We start from the raw sequence: 19,449 nt of genomic DNA, 5'->3' as shown, positions 1-19,449 counted from the left end.
TAACATTTAAAAGCAAGTGGATAAGAGTAATATGTGTGTGTATACTTTTCATATATAATTTATGTATATATTAAAATAGATATCAGGATATATGTATTTAATTTACCTTATGTAATTTACAAAAAGTGGTTTATTCACAATTTCAATTTTTTATTATAATTTTCAAATATGAAACGCAATCTATATAGATTCAATATCCACACGTGGTGTGAGCTTCACTGCACCTCACATTCATTGGATTACTGTGATGCTCTGCTAAATAGTTTTCTGAGGCCCTAAAGATAAGGAGTAAATTCCTCAGACCAGCATTTCATGCCTTCCTTGAGTTAGCCCTTGATTTACTCTTATGACATCTCCACACCTCATTCTGGCAAACCAGGGACAAGCTTTCCAATGCCCTATGCCTCTTTCCTACCTCTGGGTCTTTGCTAATATTATTCCTTGTGAAGGAAACATTTTCTGCCCGCTCTTGTCTTCTGAGAATCTGAGAATTCCCCAAGATATGGTGTGTGTGTCACTTTCTACAACAATCTTTGCCTGATACCACTTCCAAGCCCAGACCCAACTCCTCAGCTGAATTAGGCACCCTCTTCCCTGCCACCCTTCCGCTGTCCTCCTTTTTCCCCCAAGGCTCCAACAGCACACTCTGCCCTAGGACACCGTTGCAATTGCCTATGGACTCCCCTTATTAACTGGTTAGATTCCTAAAGTTGGAGGTGAACTTCACTTAAATAGTCCTCCAAATGTTTGCAAAATGAATGAGTGCCCAACGAAAGAATGAATGAATGAATAAATAAGAATGTTGATTTCTCTAATACAGTGTATTATTATTATTCTAAAATCATTTATTGGCCAACAGCAAAAAAAGTGGTTTATTTTGCATCCCATCTTCAGCATCCAAGTGTATTAGCCTAGTTAAAATTTTGAGTCAGAATTTCAGGTCACATTTCATCACATTTTAGGAACCCGAGGGGTCTTTATTACACCCTCCCTTAGTGCTTAGACAGAGGCCAGATTTCACTGTGATGCTCTGGAGAAGATACACCCTGACAAAGGAGGGTCTTGCCCAGCCTGCAGCCTCACGGCCTCCTCCCCTCCCCATGACAATCTTTGTTGACAGGGGAAGATAGAAATTTGAAGAATTAACTCCCATATCATCTTCAGGGCTTAAACACACCGGATTCTTTCTTACCTACACTCATCTCACAAATATTGGCGCTGAGGCAGGCAGCCTGAACATTTGATTCTGGTAAGAGTGTGACATGATCAAATTTTGCACTTTTATTTTAGCCACAGTTTCATAATGCTGCTTTCCCTGTGCGTACCGAGAATCCTTCCCCTTTTTGTACCGTGTCACTTTATGGGCTGGGTGTTTGCCACACTTCTTATAGAACATCTGGCAGGTTTTAGGACATTCACCATGTTTGTGAGAGAGTTATTGGCACGAAAAGTGATTACATTTTTAGTTTAAAAAGGAGAGAAAATGTAAATGAAAAAATGTATAGGACCTCTTTATCATTAAATAGATACTTTCTTGCATGTTTACAATATGTTTTTATAATAATAATGTATGCTCCATATGTTTTACTTTCTAGCTAGAGATTACATTAGAACTTAACTCTAGGGAGTGAATAGTATTTATGACTATTATCTGTTTTTAGTACATTGCAAATGGAAATAACTTAAAAGTCCAAGTAGTACAAGGGCAGTAAAAAGAATACAAATTTTGGTAACAAAGAGGTCTGAGTTCAAATCTCAAATTTGTTACTTACCAGATATTTAACATTTGGGCAGTTATTTAAACTGTCTAAATCATAGCTTCTTTTCTGTAAAGTAAAGCTAAATTTATTTTTTTTCTTTTTCCCCAAACTGTGTCCTCTTTATTGGACTGGCATCAGGGACAAGGACAGAGTTTTCAGAAACAGTAATAAAAAAGAGATTTGGAGAGCAGTAACAGATGGATGGAACTTAGAAATTTGCTTCCAAGTAGGATTTTTGTGAAGTATATATATATTTTAAAGTAAGGGTAATAATTGGGCTTCTGTAAAGACCTGATTTATTTTCAAGGTCTTAGGAGTCAAGTTTACATGTCTTTTTTTTTCTTTTCTCTCTCTCTCTCTCTCTCTCTCTCTCTCTCTCTCTCTCTACCAGGGATTTAACCAGGAGTTTCATGCATGCTAGCTAAGCATTGTACTACTGAGCTACATTCCCAGCCCCAGATTTATGGTTCTTACTGTGGGTGCCACAAGACAACAGGATTCAAAGCAAAAGCACTCAGATCCTGATTTATTTGCTTGGGTTATACAGGTTTCCTGCTTGTTCTGCTGTGGAAGTCACTGGAGTCCACACCTCAGATGTGATACTTTTGGCCTAACTTATATAGACAGGGGGGAAGTGAGAGGTAATTGACCACTTATCAGCAGTTTCACTAAATAAGCCACTCCCAGATTTTTATTTGTTTTGTGGGAGGTCTGAGTCATTCTTCAAGTGAGGAAATATCCTCAGTTCAAGTTACTAAGTCTCTAGAGGAATGAACACAAAGGGAGTTACCATTTTTTTCTGGGCAATGTTTTAAGTGCCCCTATCTCTTTTACTATTAAAATACCATTTTAAACTTGTTTGTAATACACACTGGTCCTGTGCTGCCCAGATCTAGGATTTCCTTTTAGACTGGAAGTATTCATTCCTCAGCTGGTGGAAGGGTTGGTAGGTAACAGCTCTCATCTAAGCCCTTCTCCCTGTAATTATCTTCCAATGAAGGCAGGCACTTCATCCAAGGTACTCCACACACACACCCACCCCCCTTTGTGTGTGTGTGTGTGTGTGTGTGTATACCAGGGATTGAATGAATCCAGAGGGGCTTAAACAGGCCACATCCTCAGCCTTTTTTATTCTTTATTTTGAGACAACTGCTGGAATTACAGGTGTGCGCCTCTGTGCCCAGCTAAATTACTCTCTCTTCTCAGGGGCAGCCCACATTTTATGATTGTTCAACATTCCCAATTTGGGTATAGCTCTTCAGGGCCATCCCAGTTCCAGAGAAACCCACAGAATCAGAAGCATTCTATGTGAGGGTGTCATAGTCAAACTTCTCTCTGCTCAATCCTGCTCTTCACATGACAACCCCATCCTCAATGGACCTCCTGCATTTTAATCTCTACTGCAGAGTTTACTTCCCAGGAAACCCAGCTTGTGACTCTTGGTGGCATGTGTGGTACAAGAAAGCAACCACTACAGGTGAGTCATCTATCAATGGGTTGGAAATACGGACCCATTGTGAATGGTTGGTGGATGGGGATAAAGCTAGTCACACAGTAGGAGTACAATTGTTAACACTATGATGTCCTGTAACCTTCTTTGGAAGGTAATGCACAGGCTAGGGTAGGGAATCAAATTTGAACAGCGGGAAGGAATTAGTAATTATAAAAGCTATGGGCCAGGTGTGGTGCCACACACCTATATTCCCAATGCCTTAAGAGGCTGAGGTAGGAGACAGCAAGTTCAAGGCCAGTCTTACAGTCTTAGCAATTAAGTGAGGCTCTAAACAACTTAGACCTTGTCTAAAAAAAGAAAAAAAGAAAAAGGGCAGGGATGTGACTCAGTGATTAAGATTCCCTGGGTTCAATTGCCAGTACCTAAAATAAATAAAGACTATGGAATCAGATGTGTGTTGGTGTGGACAAAAGGTGCTAGAGAAAGACAAGGGAAAGCTGAGGATTGAGGATGATTAATTGGTAATTAACTTATCCAAACATAAAAACCAGAGGGCTTCCTGGGCACAGTACATGTGACTGCTCCCATCTAAGCCCTCACATAGTACTTCTCCTATAGCTGGAGGATAGATAAAGAAGATCATGTTCAGCATAAAAAGCATAAAAACAGCAAATCTCCAGCTAAGGTTGACTCCTAAAGAAGAAAACTAAAGAAGAAAGAGCTAAAGAATAAAGAGATTATATCCTAAAGGAGTTGCAGGACCTGGTCAGTATGTTCTAAAAAGGCTCAGAACATTCATGGTACTAGATTCCTAGATTATGGCATCATGGAGAACATACAATTTAGTAAGGAAGAATTTATTAACATGGGAGTATTCTCCTGAGATATTGTATTTAACACTTTGGCATTGACCCCAGGATACTTCTAAGATGGCTCTTACACACTTGGGCCCACACTAAATGAGAAGTAAATGCCAGAATTTCTGGTGCAGACAGTGGAAAGAGGAATCAAACATCCCACAGAAAGGGGTGTACTTGAGTAATGTGTTATGTAAGGCTGGAAAACCCATCAGATGACTATTTTCCATGGTAGTGAGATGAGGATTTAGGGTAAAGAGAGAGAAATACTGAATCTTACAGGAAACACCCACAAGCCATTGAGATGTAGAAAGCATAATTATAAATCTTGAAGAATACCCCTTGTCCCATGGCCTTGGCCCATGCCCTTGTAAAACAAGGGAAACATGAAAGCACAGGGAAAACAGATACAAAATTGTGCAGTTTCACTCTGGATCCACCTCTAGTCTGGCCCCTGATACAGCCCTTCTATAAATATTGGACCCCCAGCCCAAGTCAGGGCTGCCTCTCACTCTCGAGACAGCCTGCATTTTCCCTTGAATGTGTCTCTACCTTCCTAAATAAATTCTGTCTATGCCTTTGTCTGGCTCATGCTGAAATTCTTTTCTGACATGTATTCCAAAAATCCTGCCGGTCCTAAATTGAGTTCCCCTTCTTCTCTGGGGACTCCTTGGACTCTTCTCCCATGACAACACCACTATTCATGACTTTCAGAATGTTTGGTCCACTAAGGGGATTCTATGAACGATGACATTGGAATAAAGGACACTTGGTAGCAATGAGGTGTGGCAGTGACTACATGACTATGGCATCATTTTGCCCTGTCTCATTCCAAACCATGAAGATTAGAGCAATGAAATGGCTTATTCAGGTGACAGTGAAAGGCCAACTCAGAAGTGAATACTCCCCAAGTCAACAATTATTATACAGTTTAGCATCCCTAATAGGTAAGACGCTTAGTTCTGAGAAGCAAAGGGGTAGAAGTAGGAGTGGCCCTGCTCACTTGCACTCCCAGGAACCCACTCAGAAATTTTTTTGCTTTCTGTCCCCATACTTATGAAACCTTCAAGTTTAGAGATCTTGGCTCTAAAGAAAAGGATGTTCTACCTGGGCACATAACAAGAATTTCATTTCATTCAATTTAAATGCTCAGTCATTTAAAGTTCTTTATGCCAAGAAATCAGCAGGTGTGAAAAGAAGTTGCTGGTCTGAAGGAGTAATTGACCCTCGTCATCTGCAAGATGTAGGACTATTGTTATAAAATGGGTGTTCCGCTCCAGGGCTGAAAATGCCCCAGTGTACTGTTTATTGGTCTCAAAGAAAGAACCAGGAGAGTCAACAGAGAGGTATTTATTATTCACACAGATGGTGGTAGGCTGAGATACACCAACAAGCATGGGGAATATGTTGGATAGATTGCATGCCCACCTGCACAGGTGGAGTTCTTCGGATTGATGAGTACATTCTCTTACTTACAAACACAATCCCTCAGTTTTGATCTTTAACTAAAAATTGGAGATAAGTAGCCAGCTTCCCCTCTTTATTTCCTTCATTATCACATTCCTTAGAGTCCTTCCTACCTCATTGCAAGCTTTCCTAGGCACTGATAGTGTTCACTGCCAGTAATGGGAAGAATCCATTTGATCTCAGGTAACTTACTTGGTATTTCATTGCAGAAGCCAGAGCCTAGAAGAGCTCAGACCTGTAGGGCATAAGAGTCTAGGTCATCCCACTTCAGGAAGTCAAAAGTGCTATCTAAGGGTGAGGGCGGATTGCCTAGTATTTGTAAGGCCCTTGGTTCAATCCCCAGCACTACACAAAAAAATAAATTAACTAACTCTTTTTCAACTGAATTAATAAAGTTTAATAAATAAGAGTGAGGGGACTGTATCGATAGCAGAAGATGGAGATTAGGAGTATTAGTATTACACGGGGTCTCAAGAACAGTTGCAGACTGTCGTTTTTGCCATTGACTTTCTCCTTATACATACCCCCAAGGGAAGGTACACACCAGGCTGGAGAAAGCCAATTAACTCACAATTATTCCAGTTTCACTGGCTAGCCCAGTTTCAGAGCTCTTTGTGGGGTTGTTGTGGGATTTCAATTCCTCCCTCCACCCACTTTGACTTTCATTACTTCCCCCAGAGGGGCCAATCCTGGAGGTGCTCCTTAAAAATTTTCTTGCATTAAAAAATCAGTATTTCTAAGGGAATCCCCTCCCTCTTTCTAAAAAAAAAAAAAAAAAGTAACAGTTTTTAATTGTATCTCTGAAGGGGAGAAAGTACAATTTTCTCTAAACCCCATAAATTCCTAGTCAGGACAGATTGGTACAACAAAAGACAGATTAACAAGAGAAAAACAAGCAAGTTCATTAACATATGCAAGGCACACCACACCTGAGACAGCAACTCAAGGCAATGTTAAAGATCTGCCTTAAATATTATTTTTAACAAAAAATGATACATTTTAGAGAGGTGATAAGAAAGGAAAGCAGTCCCAAGTTTCAGAGATGGGAAAACTATGGAATGATAAATTTAGGGTAAGAAAGTTTGCTCATAGATTCCTGTGGTATTGCCATCTCTGAGCTGGTAAAGCTCAGAGATGTAAAGAAGAATTCATATCCTGTCTTTAGGTTGGAAAGTAGAGAGGAGAGTAAAAATACCTTTTTTCATGTGACTATCTCTTTTGCTCTCAGCCAGAAAAATGGCAGAGTTCCTGCGTTTTGATTTTTTTTTCTTTTTTGTGGGAGTACTGAGAGTGAAGTTAGGGGTTCTCTACCACTGAGCTATGTCCCCAGCCCCCCTTTTTTGGGAAAGAATACCTTTATTTTATTTATTTTTATGTGGTGCTGAGGATCAAACCCAGTGCCTCACACATGCTAGGTGAGCACTCCACCACTGAGCCACAACCCCAGGCCTCCAGACCTTTTTTATTTTTTATTTTGAGATAAGGTTTCACTAAGTTTCTGAGGCTGGCCTTGAATTTGTGATCCTCCTGAATCAGCCTCCTGGGATTAGGGGTATGTGCCACCATATCTGACTTCCCCCATATTTTGATTGTCTTCAGCTTACCTTTATATTTTGGGGAGAAATATTTTGGTTTCCTTCACTTCCTTAATACATCCATTTATTTTATTTTTTCTGTTTCTCCCTCTTCTCTGTCTCTGTTTCTCTCTCTCTCTCTCTCTCTCTCTCCTCACACACACACACACACACACACACACCCTTTTTTGCTTTCTTTCTCTCATCTTTGTGTGCATGTACTTTTATACTTACTTTTTAAGTTGACACTATGGTCTTAAAATACTATTTTCATAAATTATTACATCATCTTCATAATTACATTTTTGTTTCAGTATAACATTCCTGTCAATTAGTGAAGCATAGCTTTTTTTAAAAAAAAACATTTATTTTTTAGAAATAGTTGGACACAATACCTTTATTTTATTTATTTATTTATATGGTGCTGAGGATCGAATCCAGGGCCTCACACATGCCCGACAAGCGGTCTACCACTGAGCCACAACCCCAGCCCAAAGGATAGCTTTTAAAAACCATTCTATTAGCCAGACACAGTGGCATAGGCCTGAAATCTTAGTTACACAGGAGGCAGGAAGATCACAAGTTCAAGTTCAGCCTGGACAACTTAGTGAAACTTGGTTTCAAAATAAAAATAAAAATGGCTAGGGATGTAGCTCAGTGGAAGACAATCACTGAGTTCAATGTTTAGTACTTAAAACAATAAATAAATTAATTAACAAAAACAGAACTATTCTTCTATTATTGGATGTTTAGGTTTATTTTTAATATAGAGTCTCTCTTATATAGAATTATCATTTTTCTGCAGATAACTCTTTTTCAACTGAATTAATCCCTTACATCAATTCTGAGTAGTAAGATCAAGTGAATGTGTATGGACATTTTTACATCTCTTGATACCTATTATCAAATTGTTTTTTTAAAAAAAATGATAGCAATATATGCTGCTAGATCCAGGAGCATTTCAGCACAATGTCTCTAGCATTAGAAATTATTAACACAGAATTTGCTGGTGGTTTAATAAATGCAAGATAATACCTCATTATTGCATTACTTTGTAATTTTTTTCTGTAAATTCTGGTTGAAGTTTTTTTTTTTTTTCCTTTTTTTTCAGTACTGGGGATTAAACCCAGGTGTGCTCTACCACTGAGCTACAATCCCAGCACTTTTTTTTTTAGTTGTTGATAGACCTTTACTTTATTTATTTATATGCAGTGCTGAGAACTGAACCCAGCAACTCACACATGCCAGAGAAGCGCACTACCGCTGAGCCCCAGCCCCAACCCCAGCACTTTTTAATTTTTATTTTGAGACAGGGTCTTGCTAAGTTGCCCAGGCTGGCCTTGAACTTGAGATCCTCCTGCCTTGGCCTCTAGAGTTGTAGGGATTGCAGGTGTGTGTGCCTCTGAGCTCTGGCTTTGGTTGAAATTGTAATGTTAATTGTTATTCAAAATTTCTCCTGTGTCAGAGTTCCTTGAAATAATGACATTTTATAAATTGGAAGGCATTCTCTTACCATTATCACTAATTGGAAGTGAACTGAAAGCATCTCTGAATAAAATTCAAGTAGAATCAATTCAATAGTATACTGGAAAGAACACCAGACTGGGAGTCTGTGGCCTCTAGTTCTGGCCAAGTCAGTCGCCACCTATGTCTTGAGAATGATTTAGACCACTAAAAATTTAAGAGATCTCAAAGTAGGTCAGATTATTTTGATTCCGTTTTTAGAAAACAAGTTTGAAAGTGACAGAAACCAAAGATAGAGCCTGTCAAAAGGACTTCAGTCCCCCTTCATGCCCTACAGAATGCTACCATAGTAGCTGGAGGTAGACAGCTCACTTCTCCTCTCTTCCCAGAGTGTGGCGTCTTTTCCTCTCCCATCTAGAGCATGGAGCTGACCAGCACGGTTCACTTAGTCCTTGGCAAAGGGTGTTAAGTGAAAAAGAAGAGGTGTCAGGTATCTGAAGCAGATCTTTGGTTGGCAGAACTCTGAAGTAGGCCAAAGTGAGATGGAGTTCTGACCTAAAAAAATATTTAGGAGAAATAGGCTAGTTAACATTGGTGCCAGACGACAGTCTCAAGCCTTAGGCTCTAAGTCCAGCAGATGCACACTCACTCAGACCTTGGTGATCAGGTCAGGGACCGAGGCAGGCTTGTTCTGGGGTGGAGCTGATGGCTGGTTGAAGAGAGGGTCATAGGGAGAAGTTGCAGTTCTCACCAGGGCCAAGATGATGCAAAGGATCAGGCAAATGATGAGAAGAGTTGGGATGTCAGTCTTGGTCCTCATCAGGCTCTCCAGCATGAAGGCATCAGTGTCAGCTGGCTGAATGTCTGTTATTTGCTCCATCATTTACACTAAATTTTGAGGCTTTGTACCCCCCTTTCAATCCCTATCAGCTGCCACCAGATTTCTCAGTGATATCATTTGCCCTGGGGTTAAAGCATCTGGTCTGGTGATCCCCACCCTGATTTTCTTGCCTCTCCCCCTTATTGGGGCGAGGGCAACCTAACAGAGACTTTACTCTGAGCTTTTCAGGGTGGGGAGAAGTGACTTGTTTATGTCAGGGCTATGCCTGATGATCATATTGGAGGGCTCCATAAGCATGCCTGGTGAGACTGCAGGTTTCAAAGTGGAGTTTTTAAAACGGAGTTGCTTAGGCTAAGGCCTAAGTCCATCCTTACAACCACTGACATCCCAAGCCTGGAACTCTGTAATTTAATGAGGGAGACAGCTATTAAAATAATTGTAACTACAAAATGTAATTATAACTATAAGACTGTGGTAGGTCTGGGGATATATAGCTCAGTGTTAGAATGTTTGTCTGGTATGCATGAGGCTCTGAGTTTAATCCCCAGTATCAGAAAAAAAAGACTGTTATAAATATGGCTTATTGTGAATCATATGTTTTAGAGTTTTAGCATTTTAAAATATTTTGTACTCAATTGAAGCAAAATTAAGAAGTTAGAAGCCTAAAAATTAAAAAAGAGGCAAAAATATCATTACTTGAAAGTGATATAGTGGCTTACCCAAAAGCTGTAAGAAAATTAGCTACAAAATTATTAGTAAGAGAATGCAGTAAAGTGGTTGTAAGTTAATACACAGAAATAATTTATGCAAATAATGCGTTAGAAATATATAGAAAATACCCCACTTACAAAAAAACTTTAAAAAGATAAAATACCTACATAGGAACTTAACTGAAAATGCATAACACTTACATAAAGAAAATTTTAGAACACCAGTCAGCAACACAAAATTTGAGCAAATGAAAAATCAAAGCATTTTCTTGGAGAGGGTGATGAGCCATCATCATAAAGATGTCTGCTGTTTCCACATTAATCTATAATTGCTTCAATCATTCCCTCTTAATTTAACTAGCAAGCGAATCTAAAGTTTATATAGAAAAATAAAGCAAGTAAGAAAGACCAGGAATATGTTCAAGTTAATGACAAGGGGCTAACCTTCACATATGTTAAAACATAAGACTATATTTTAAAAAAAAAAGAGTTCTGGAGGTCAAACCCAAGGTCTCATGCATGATGCTAGGCAAGTCTCCAGCCCCAGCTACAATTTTTAACTCAGTACTGTATTCTAATGACTTGTAAATAAATAGATCACTGGAGAATGCAGACTCTACGAATGGACTCAAATACACATGGAATTTTGTATAGAATAAAAGTGGCAAAGAGGCATATGAGTCAATATGTAATATTAGGAAGACAGTGCAATAGGGGCTGTGGTGTACCATCCATACCCTCTTCAAGACCAGGGCACTGATTCCCTTTGCTGCCAGTAGTGTTGTTTGCTTAACTTATAAGAAGAGAAATGCAATTCAAATCACACTGGAATAACACCTATCAGCTTAGCAAAGATGACAAAGGTTTAATTTCAAAAGGGCCAATGAAAGTCTAAGGAATCACATTTACATGGCCACTGCATGAAAGAAAAAATCCGGTTCTAAGTTATAAGAGCATTTGCCTGTGGCCCAGAAATTCTATTCCCAGGAATTTATTCTATATGAATACTGTAGTTCTGACATATCACAAAGTTATTGATTGCGATATCTTTTATATTAATAAAAGTTTGGAAATAATCTGAAATTCCAACAGTGAAGAATTTGTTACGACTATTTCAAAAGGAAAACAAGCTTTGGACTGAAGGAATAAGTGTCAAGGGATTTGTGGAGTTCCACCCTTCAGGTGGCACCTGAAACTCTAAGAAGTTTCACCGTGAATTTGGGTAAACGGATGAGTCTAGTGCTCTGAAATATGGGTGATCACTCCTTGGTTCAGGGAATTGGAGTCCTCCGTGTTCTGCAAAGGAACTAAGGGCTGGAGAAAGAAATACAGAAACTTTATATAGTTAAGGCTGGGAAGGCTGCCAGATCATTAATTCTGAAGAGAGTTCCAGGGATCTAGACAAAGACATGCACACAAATATTTTATGCTGATGGCTTCACAATTTGATACACTTATTAAAAAAATTATTGAAATGGATGAATTATATGACCTGCACAATGCCTTAATAAACTCATTTTTCATAAGTTCCTGTGCAAGATGTTATCTATTCCTGTAGCTGTGGAACCTCTCTAGTGAGGCTTTGTTGGTGGCCCTTTCCTTACTCTCCTCATTGATCCTTTGCTTTTTGCCAGCTAGAATCATCCTTAGCAAAGACTGATGGATCAGAGAAAGGGTCAGGGAAGTGGGCAGTCCTTTCAGAAAACCAAGAATGATGTACTCTCCTGCTCTAGAAGGAGAAAACAGGAAAGAGCAGGGTTAGTGCAGGGTGGCCTGAGCCACAGGCTGGTGCAGGAGGGCAATCTCCAGGATTTTAAAGGAAGACCCTCCCTCTGCCAGCTCTGGACTGGAGCAGTGCATGACAAGCTTGATGGTCAGGAGAGGAAGTGTAAACCCAAAGTGAGGTCTGGTCTCCTACCAGATAAGCAAGGAAGTAGATTCTGTATCAAGTGGATAGTGAAGTTTCTGGTCTGGATTGGTCTTCTTCCTAGTGCCTTGGATAGGGTGGGCTGAGCAGCTCAGGTCCTGAGCTTGCAGACACAAGGCCACTCTAGACAGCACTGCTAAGGATAAATACCATCTAGGATATAGAAACAAAGAGTGCAGCAGGAGGGTCGCACAGAGGCCTTTGAGATAGTGCTTAGTTTGATTTCATCATTATGTGGCTGCTACAGTGAGGTTCTAGTAAGAACATAGAACCTCACTGGTTAGCCATGCTTACATGCCCAGGGTATGGCCATGACAGTAAAGAAAGACAGTGTAAGGGGATATGAAGGTGTTGAATGGCTGTAGTCCTTGATAAGGAAAATGCTGAGAAAAAAAAGGAAGGAAAAAGAACCTACAGGAAAGGTGCTAACGGTGGCTCAGATCATCTGCTTTGCCATCATTCAGACTGGACTCTGGTTCCAGGCTACCACTCACTACTGACATATTTGTCCTTGAAGAAATTGCACAACCTTTCAGAGCTTCAGTGTTTTTCACGGTCAAATGGATATATATAGAGAGAACAGTGACTTCTGCATAGAATTCTTATGGGGATGAAAGGATAAACAGCATGTAAGTGATTGGCACAATCCTAGGCACGTGGTGTATACTCAATAGTGACATTGGGCAATGGTGGAACATCAGTGTAGCATTTCCTCTTTCACAAGCAGCAAATAACGGTCAGCCCACACTCTCAGGTGATGTTGACATTTCTTGCCAAAGCCAAGAAATTGGTCCCAAAGAGCATGACCATAACCCAGGAGTAGGTGTGTTCAAGGACTTGCCTTTTCCCACCCTGTCTCTTTAACCTTGAAATCAGCCTGGATTAAGGCATCTTGGTGACTCATAATAACCTTTCTACTCTGGTCAGAGAAAGCATTAAAAGCCATTTTGTAGTGTAATCTTCCCAGTCAGAATGCCAGACTGGCCCCTGGCCTTGAGCCTAAACCATGGCCAATAATCCACTTCAATCCCTTAGAAGTCCTAATAGAAGCATCAGTGACTGTGAAAGTTTGGGGGAGGGGCAACTTTTTGAGCCTTAAATATGTACAAATAAATTAGGTGGCTATTTAACATTGAGCATGTTAATCTTTATTTGTAATACAACTGATAGAATGTGTGCATTATTTAAAATGTCCTGTGGTTTCAATTTTGTAAGATTTATGAGATGATGGCTGTGTTTGCACTTGAATTAAATTAGAAAGATGGGTCATCATCTATCATGTAAGCCTAATTTAAGCGGGAAGGCCATCTTTTCCTGTTTTTTATATCAAGTATGCCTTTATCCCTCAAGGGTATACCAAGGTCACCAAACTGCCTTCACTCAGCCAGGACCTTTCTTCTTTAGGTAGGTCTAGTTGCAAGGCTGCAGGACTTGAACTTCCTCAGGAATGTCAGTTCTGCAGTGTACACTCAAAGCCTGGTTTTCATACCCTAGAAAATTCTATGACTTTTCTAATATTTTTTTAAAATGAATTCCTTTTGTTCTTGAATTAGCTGGAGTTGGCTTCTGTTGTTTTCTATCAAAAAAACTGGTACATATGTATTTTCCATATATCATTTTTTTATATAAAATATGGTTACTGTTAGCTATGTTCACCCTAAATAAGACATTAAAATGTTAAAAAAATAGTCTAAATATCTTTCTTGAAAATAACTACAAAGAATTATTGCCCATTTCAAATGAAATTAGACCATTTGCTTTTATTTCCACTAATCTTATTTTTCTTTCAAAGAAATTTAAAGGAATTAAGTAAGTAAGAATAATGTCCTTGAGTGGTTTGAAAGGTGGTTGGTTTTTAAAATAATTGTAAAGTATTTTGGTAATAAAAATATTAGAATACACTGGACACTGGATATTGACATCTTACTTAATGAAAGAGGTATTATATCTGCAAAATTTTATAAAGTTTTGAACTTCTAGAAAAAAAGGAGATATAAAATATAAGATATTCTTTTTTTTTTCCCTCCAGTATGGGGATTGAATCCAGGGTGTCACAAATGCTAAGTAATTGCTCTACCATTATGCTACATCCCGAGTCTTTTTTATTTTATTTTAAATAGGGTCTCACTAATTTGCTGAGGCTGGTCTCAAACCTGTGCCTCTGTTTCTAGAGTAGCTAGGATTTTAGGTGTGCACCACCACACCTGGCTAAGATATCCTTATTTAAGCATGCTATAGAGGACTTAGACACAAGTCCACATTTAGTTTTAAGAGACAGCAGAAAAGACAATCTGTGTTCTGGAGGGAAAAGAACTAGCTGATCACTGGTGATTCTACTATATGGACCAGAGAAGAGTGAACCTAGGGGTTGCTGTTATATGGGTTTCTTCTATATAAAAAAAAAAAAATAGAAGTACACGAGTGAGGCCAGCTGGGTTGGATTCCCATAATGTGTGTGTGTGTGTGTGTGCGCGCACACACACACACACACACACACAAATAGCATTGTCATTTTAAATAAATGCATAAATATTTACATTTTAAATTCTTTAATCAAGGTAGTTTTAGTATCAGCTTTGTGTTTCACATGAAGTAAATATTTTTCTCACTTTGTAAGATCTCTGTTTTGAAGAGAAAATTTAAAAAGAACTAAGGAGGAAATACATGGAGATACCCAGTCACAGAGGACAGCAGTAAATCTGGCAGTTGTCAAAGATTGCAGAATTGGTGATTAGTGCTTAGTAGGCAGATGATGACGTATCAGGCCATGTGAGAAAAATGGTTAATTAATATTTAATTAGCATAAAGAATAGTGGGCATTTTCTCCCTGTGTCCCTGTTTTCCATTTATACAATGAAGACTGAATAATTGTTTTCTCAATTTAGTGCGGAAAAAAATGTAAACTCATGCTCTAATGACTTCACATACTTGTGATCAAACATGAAACAAAGTCAGGCATGATGGTGCATGCCTGTGATCCCAGCTGCTCAGGAGGCTGAGGCAGGAGGATTGCAAGTTTGAGGTCAATCTGGGCAATTTAGTGAGACCTTGTCTCAAAATAAAAAAATAAAAAGGGCTAAGGATGTAACTCAGTGTGAGAGCGCCCTTGGTTCACTCCCCAGGGTAAAAGAAAAGAAACCAAAATAAATCCATGGTTCCAAGTGTTGTAAAGTTTCCAAGGAACTTTGCTTAATTTTTCACACTTTTTCCTAAGGTACACGGGTTACATTATGTTTTCTTCTCTATGTTAGCTACGACTGAAGTCCTTGGAATTTAGTATGTTATAATGATGAGTTTAAAAGAATAAAAAGTAGGATTTGTGCTTTCAGAGAGCACAAGGTCCTGCTAGTCTATCTCCCTGAACACTGAACTTTGTCTAGTTCTCTCTCTTCCCTGCAATTCATCTCCCAGAGTCCATGTCTTGTTTCTGATCTCCTTTCAATTTTAGGCACTTTGCATTGCTGTTTAACTGCTATAGGAGGGCCTGGCTATTCTCTCTTATTTATTGAAAAAATGCTTGATAAACACACTGGCTGTCAGACACTGTGAGAGGCACTGCAGATATAGGAGTGAACAAAACAATCCTACCTCTATTCTCCCCTCCACAGGGCATGATATACTGTAAACAAAGAAAATCATGAAGTAGTTCCTCGTGTTTAGTGTTGCAAAGGCAAAAGCAAAGATAAGGACATTGGGTAGCTATGGAAGAATAACAGACAGTACCTAAATTAGATGGAAGGGAGGAGGCAGAGTGTGAGGGGAGGTCTCTGGGGAAGCAACAGTAACAGAAGATGGAAGGATGGAAAGGAATTAGGAGGCCAAGCAGAGGATGGCAAGAAGAGTATTCCAAGCAACAGTATGTGCTAAAGTCCTGAGGTAGAAAGGAAGGAGCTCAGTAAATTTGAGGAACTGAAAGAAGCTGGGGAGAGGAAAAGGAAAGTGGAGAAGCCCCTTCTTATCAATTACCTGAACTCCTTAAGCCAAAGACTTCATTTTATTTTTGTGTATCACCCCTCATTCCCGCACTGTGCTGAGTGCAGTATTTAATACAGAGTAGATACAGTAAAATGCTGAAGGGTTTGGCTTCCTATTGACTGATGATTTTACTCTAATATCAAAAGTGCCTGAGAAATCAGAATCCAGTATGAAATAAGGCATGATCAAGCAGAGCAGTCTCAAGACTTGTAGATCCCAGGCATTCTTACTTTCAGAAGCTCCACTACCCTCACAGTAAAAACATATTTAAATGAACCCATGGTTTACATCAAGCATTTATGTCACTACCTAAGATTAGAGTTGGGTTGCAGTTAACTAATTTTCTTAATGTTAAATCTTAGACATTTAAAAATATACAATTTTAATTTCACAATTTTTTAAAATAATTTTTCAGCTCTCCAACATTTTCACAGAAAGCACTGTAAGTCCTGAGCACTTTGCCCAACCAGACAAAGCCCAGTAATCCAGGGCTAACCCGAATAGAATAGGATAAAATGCAATTGCTGGAGGGATTCAGGGAAACACCCTGAATCAGGAAACAAGAAGTTAAGAGGAGGGGCTGGGGATATAGCTCAATAGGCAGAGTGCTTGCCTCACAGGCACAAGGCCCTGGGTTCCATCCCCAGCACAACAACAACAGCAACAAAAAGAAGTAAGAGGATACTGCTACTCTGGCCTAATTTGGACCTTAAATTTCCTCAAAGCAAAAACTAGTAGGCTAATTTAAAGCCCTAGGAACCTTGGCAAAAAGCATGCATGTCTCTTTAAAGTTTGTAGTACCCAAGAATGGACATGGTCGGATTTTACAAAGGTCAGGCTGCCATGATGAAAGGCTCAAACTACCTAGTTCTTACAGGGCTGGAGGCTGGGAAGCCCAAGATCAATGTGCTGGAGAGGCAAGTGTCATTAAGGCCCCTTCTCTTGCCTTGTCTTTGGTGGGCATCTCTCTGTGGGCTAATGTGACCTATAGTTTGCTGTATGGGGTGTGGAGGAGCAAGCCCTCTGGTGCCTCTTCCTGTAAGGCCATTATAATTACCTCCCAAAGGCTCACCTCCAAATACCTCACATGGGGGCCTGGACTTCAGCTTGTAAATTTTCAGGGGTCACAACTCAGTTCACTGCAAAAAGGTACATTTTTTTTTTAAAGAGGGACAATTTTTTTCTGGTCAGCCATCGTAATAGATAAGCCAAGAATGAATTATTACTTGAACAAACAAGCACAATTCTTTTTTTTTTTAAGGTTATTGCAGAAAAGAGTAAGACTTCAGATACAGAAGACCTGGGCTGAATCTTATGTACTAACCACAAAGGCTAGGAAGTAACTTGGATAAGTTATTTAAAATCTCTGTCCTCAGTTTTCATAGCTGTAAAACGGGATTAAAAATGTTTGCATCATAAAGCTGTTGTAAGCATTGATGAGATAGAGGGTTTAAAGTATCTGACCCAGAGAAAGAGTCTTTGAAACATTTCCCTGGAACATGGAAAGTACAGACATGTTGCTCAGGAGCAGGGGTTATGGTGATAATAGGTGATGAAGAAAAGCTGTATCATACTGAAACACTGTTTCCAAGAGTTTTGCTCTCACTGGATACCTTCCAACTCTGAAATCCCATAAATCCACATATCTGTGAGGGAACAAATCTGTTCATTTCATCTGCTTAGTTGTTACTATCAATTTGTGCTCAACACTCTTACAAATGTTGTCTTACTCAGTCTTTACTCCAGCTTGACAACCTAACAACAACAGCAATAATAAGAGCTATTATTATTTCCATTTTACAGATGGACAAACTGAAGTTCCCAGATTTGGATAACAGCCTAAGGTCATACCTCTGGAGAATGACAGAGGCTGGATTTACACCCAGGACTTCTTGGCTTCCACAAATAGCAATGTCCCTGTTCCAATGACTGTGAAGTAGAGTGTTCTTCATTAGAATATCATCAAGAAGATGCTGAAGCACAAATCAAGTAGGGGTATTATAAGAGAATGACTTGCTTTGAATAGCTGACTCCTACCCTGGACAAATCCCAACCAGGATCCTAATAGAATTTATATAATGAGAAGACTACTGGTATTTTTTTCAGGGACTATAGAGCAAGGGAGAGATGCCAGAGGCTATGGATGGGTACACACTGTTCCAGTTTGTGAAAAGGGGAAGAAAGTTGATTCTGCAAACTAGAGACAAAGTCCTGCACACAGTTCTCAAAGGGCAACGTATGAACATTTAAAAAAGGGAAGTAATTGCTGTTACCCATGCAAGTTTCCACTCAGAAGAGATCATTACAGCTGTGGTTCATTTCTCTTTGTGATAAGGCAAGACTGGTATGGTTTTATTTAGACTACATATTTTGCTCCTTATAATAAATGAGTTGGAACTGTGTAAACAGCTAGAGTCATAAGAAGTAGAAAAATTAATTATTTTTCAAAATTCATGAAGAAGTTCAAATGTCACTGTTTCTATTAAAATATAATTCTTTGATTATTGATTTTTCAAACTTGAGATAATTATAGATTTATATACAATTACAATAAATAATACAGAGAAATAGACTTTACACTTTACCCACATTCCCCCTGTGGTTAGATTTTGTAAAACTATAGTGTAATAGAACAAATCAGATATTGGCAGCGATAGAATCTACAGATCTTTCTTGGATTCCTCAGGTTAAACTTGCACCCATTTGTGTGTGAGTCTTATGTTCTACAAAATTTTATTGGTGAGGTAGTAATACCTGTTCACCACGGTTGTCAGGATGCTGAACAGCTCCAACTGAAGAATCATTCTCATTGGGAGAGACGGAAATTTAAGCCTTGAAAGAAGAAAGAGGGAAAAGAATATGGCAGGGGAGAAGAGCAGAAAGAAAATCGGAGGCATGGATGAATTAGTTACAGACAGGATAGTTAGCTCAGTTAGGTAAGACGCATAGCCATGTCATAAATGTCCTTGAAAATCAGTGACCACACCTTTATATGTAAGTGTAATCTACTGCTTACCTCTTAGAAAGCATCAAGATAATTATTCCAGTGGCCAATGCTACAAAGAAGCATCAGTGTTTTTGTAACTGCTGTTCCCTCTGCATAGGACACTCTTCATAGTCTCTGTCTATCTCCCTCTCATTAAAGTCTCAGTTTAAAGGTCACCTCCTCAGGGAAGCCTTCCCTGACCACCCATCCTACAATGCTGTGTATTTCCTAGATCCCTGCTTTATTTCTTCTATAAAACTTATTATTTTGCCACACTGGGGATTGAACCCAGCCCCTTGTGCATGCTAGACAAATGCTCTATTATTGAGCTACATCTCTAGTTCTTTTTATTTTAAGACATGGTATCACTATGTTGCCTGGGCTGGCCTGGAACTTGTGATCTTCTGGTCTTAGCCTTCTGAGTAGTGGGGCCTA

General features: G+C 39.2%; 1 long non-coding RNA gene across 1 annotated transcript; it reads left to right on the top strand.

Annotated features, from left to right (window-relative positions):
- Window positions 1-214: 214 nt before the first annotated feature.
- LOC125617486 lies at window positions 215-18,744 on the top strand. The gene is made up of 2 exons (XR_007348515.1): window positions 215-3,237; window positions 17,832-18,744. It is a non-coding gene; the product is annotated as an uncharacterized LOC125617486 (long non-coding RNA).
- The last annotated feature ends 705 nt before the right edge of the window (window positions 18,745-19,449 follow it).

This window comes from Marmota marmota, unplaced genomic scaffold (assembly GCF_001458135.2).
Source record: "Marmota marmota marmota unplaced genomic scaffold, marMar, whole genome shotgun sequence".
In the NCBI taxonomy this organism is placed as follows: Eukaryota; Metazoa; Chordata; class Mammalia; order Rodentia; family Sciuridae; genus Marmota; species Marmota marmota.
This window is presented reverse-complemented; position numbering and strand designations above follow the sequence as displayed.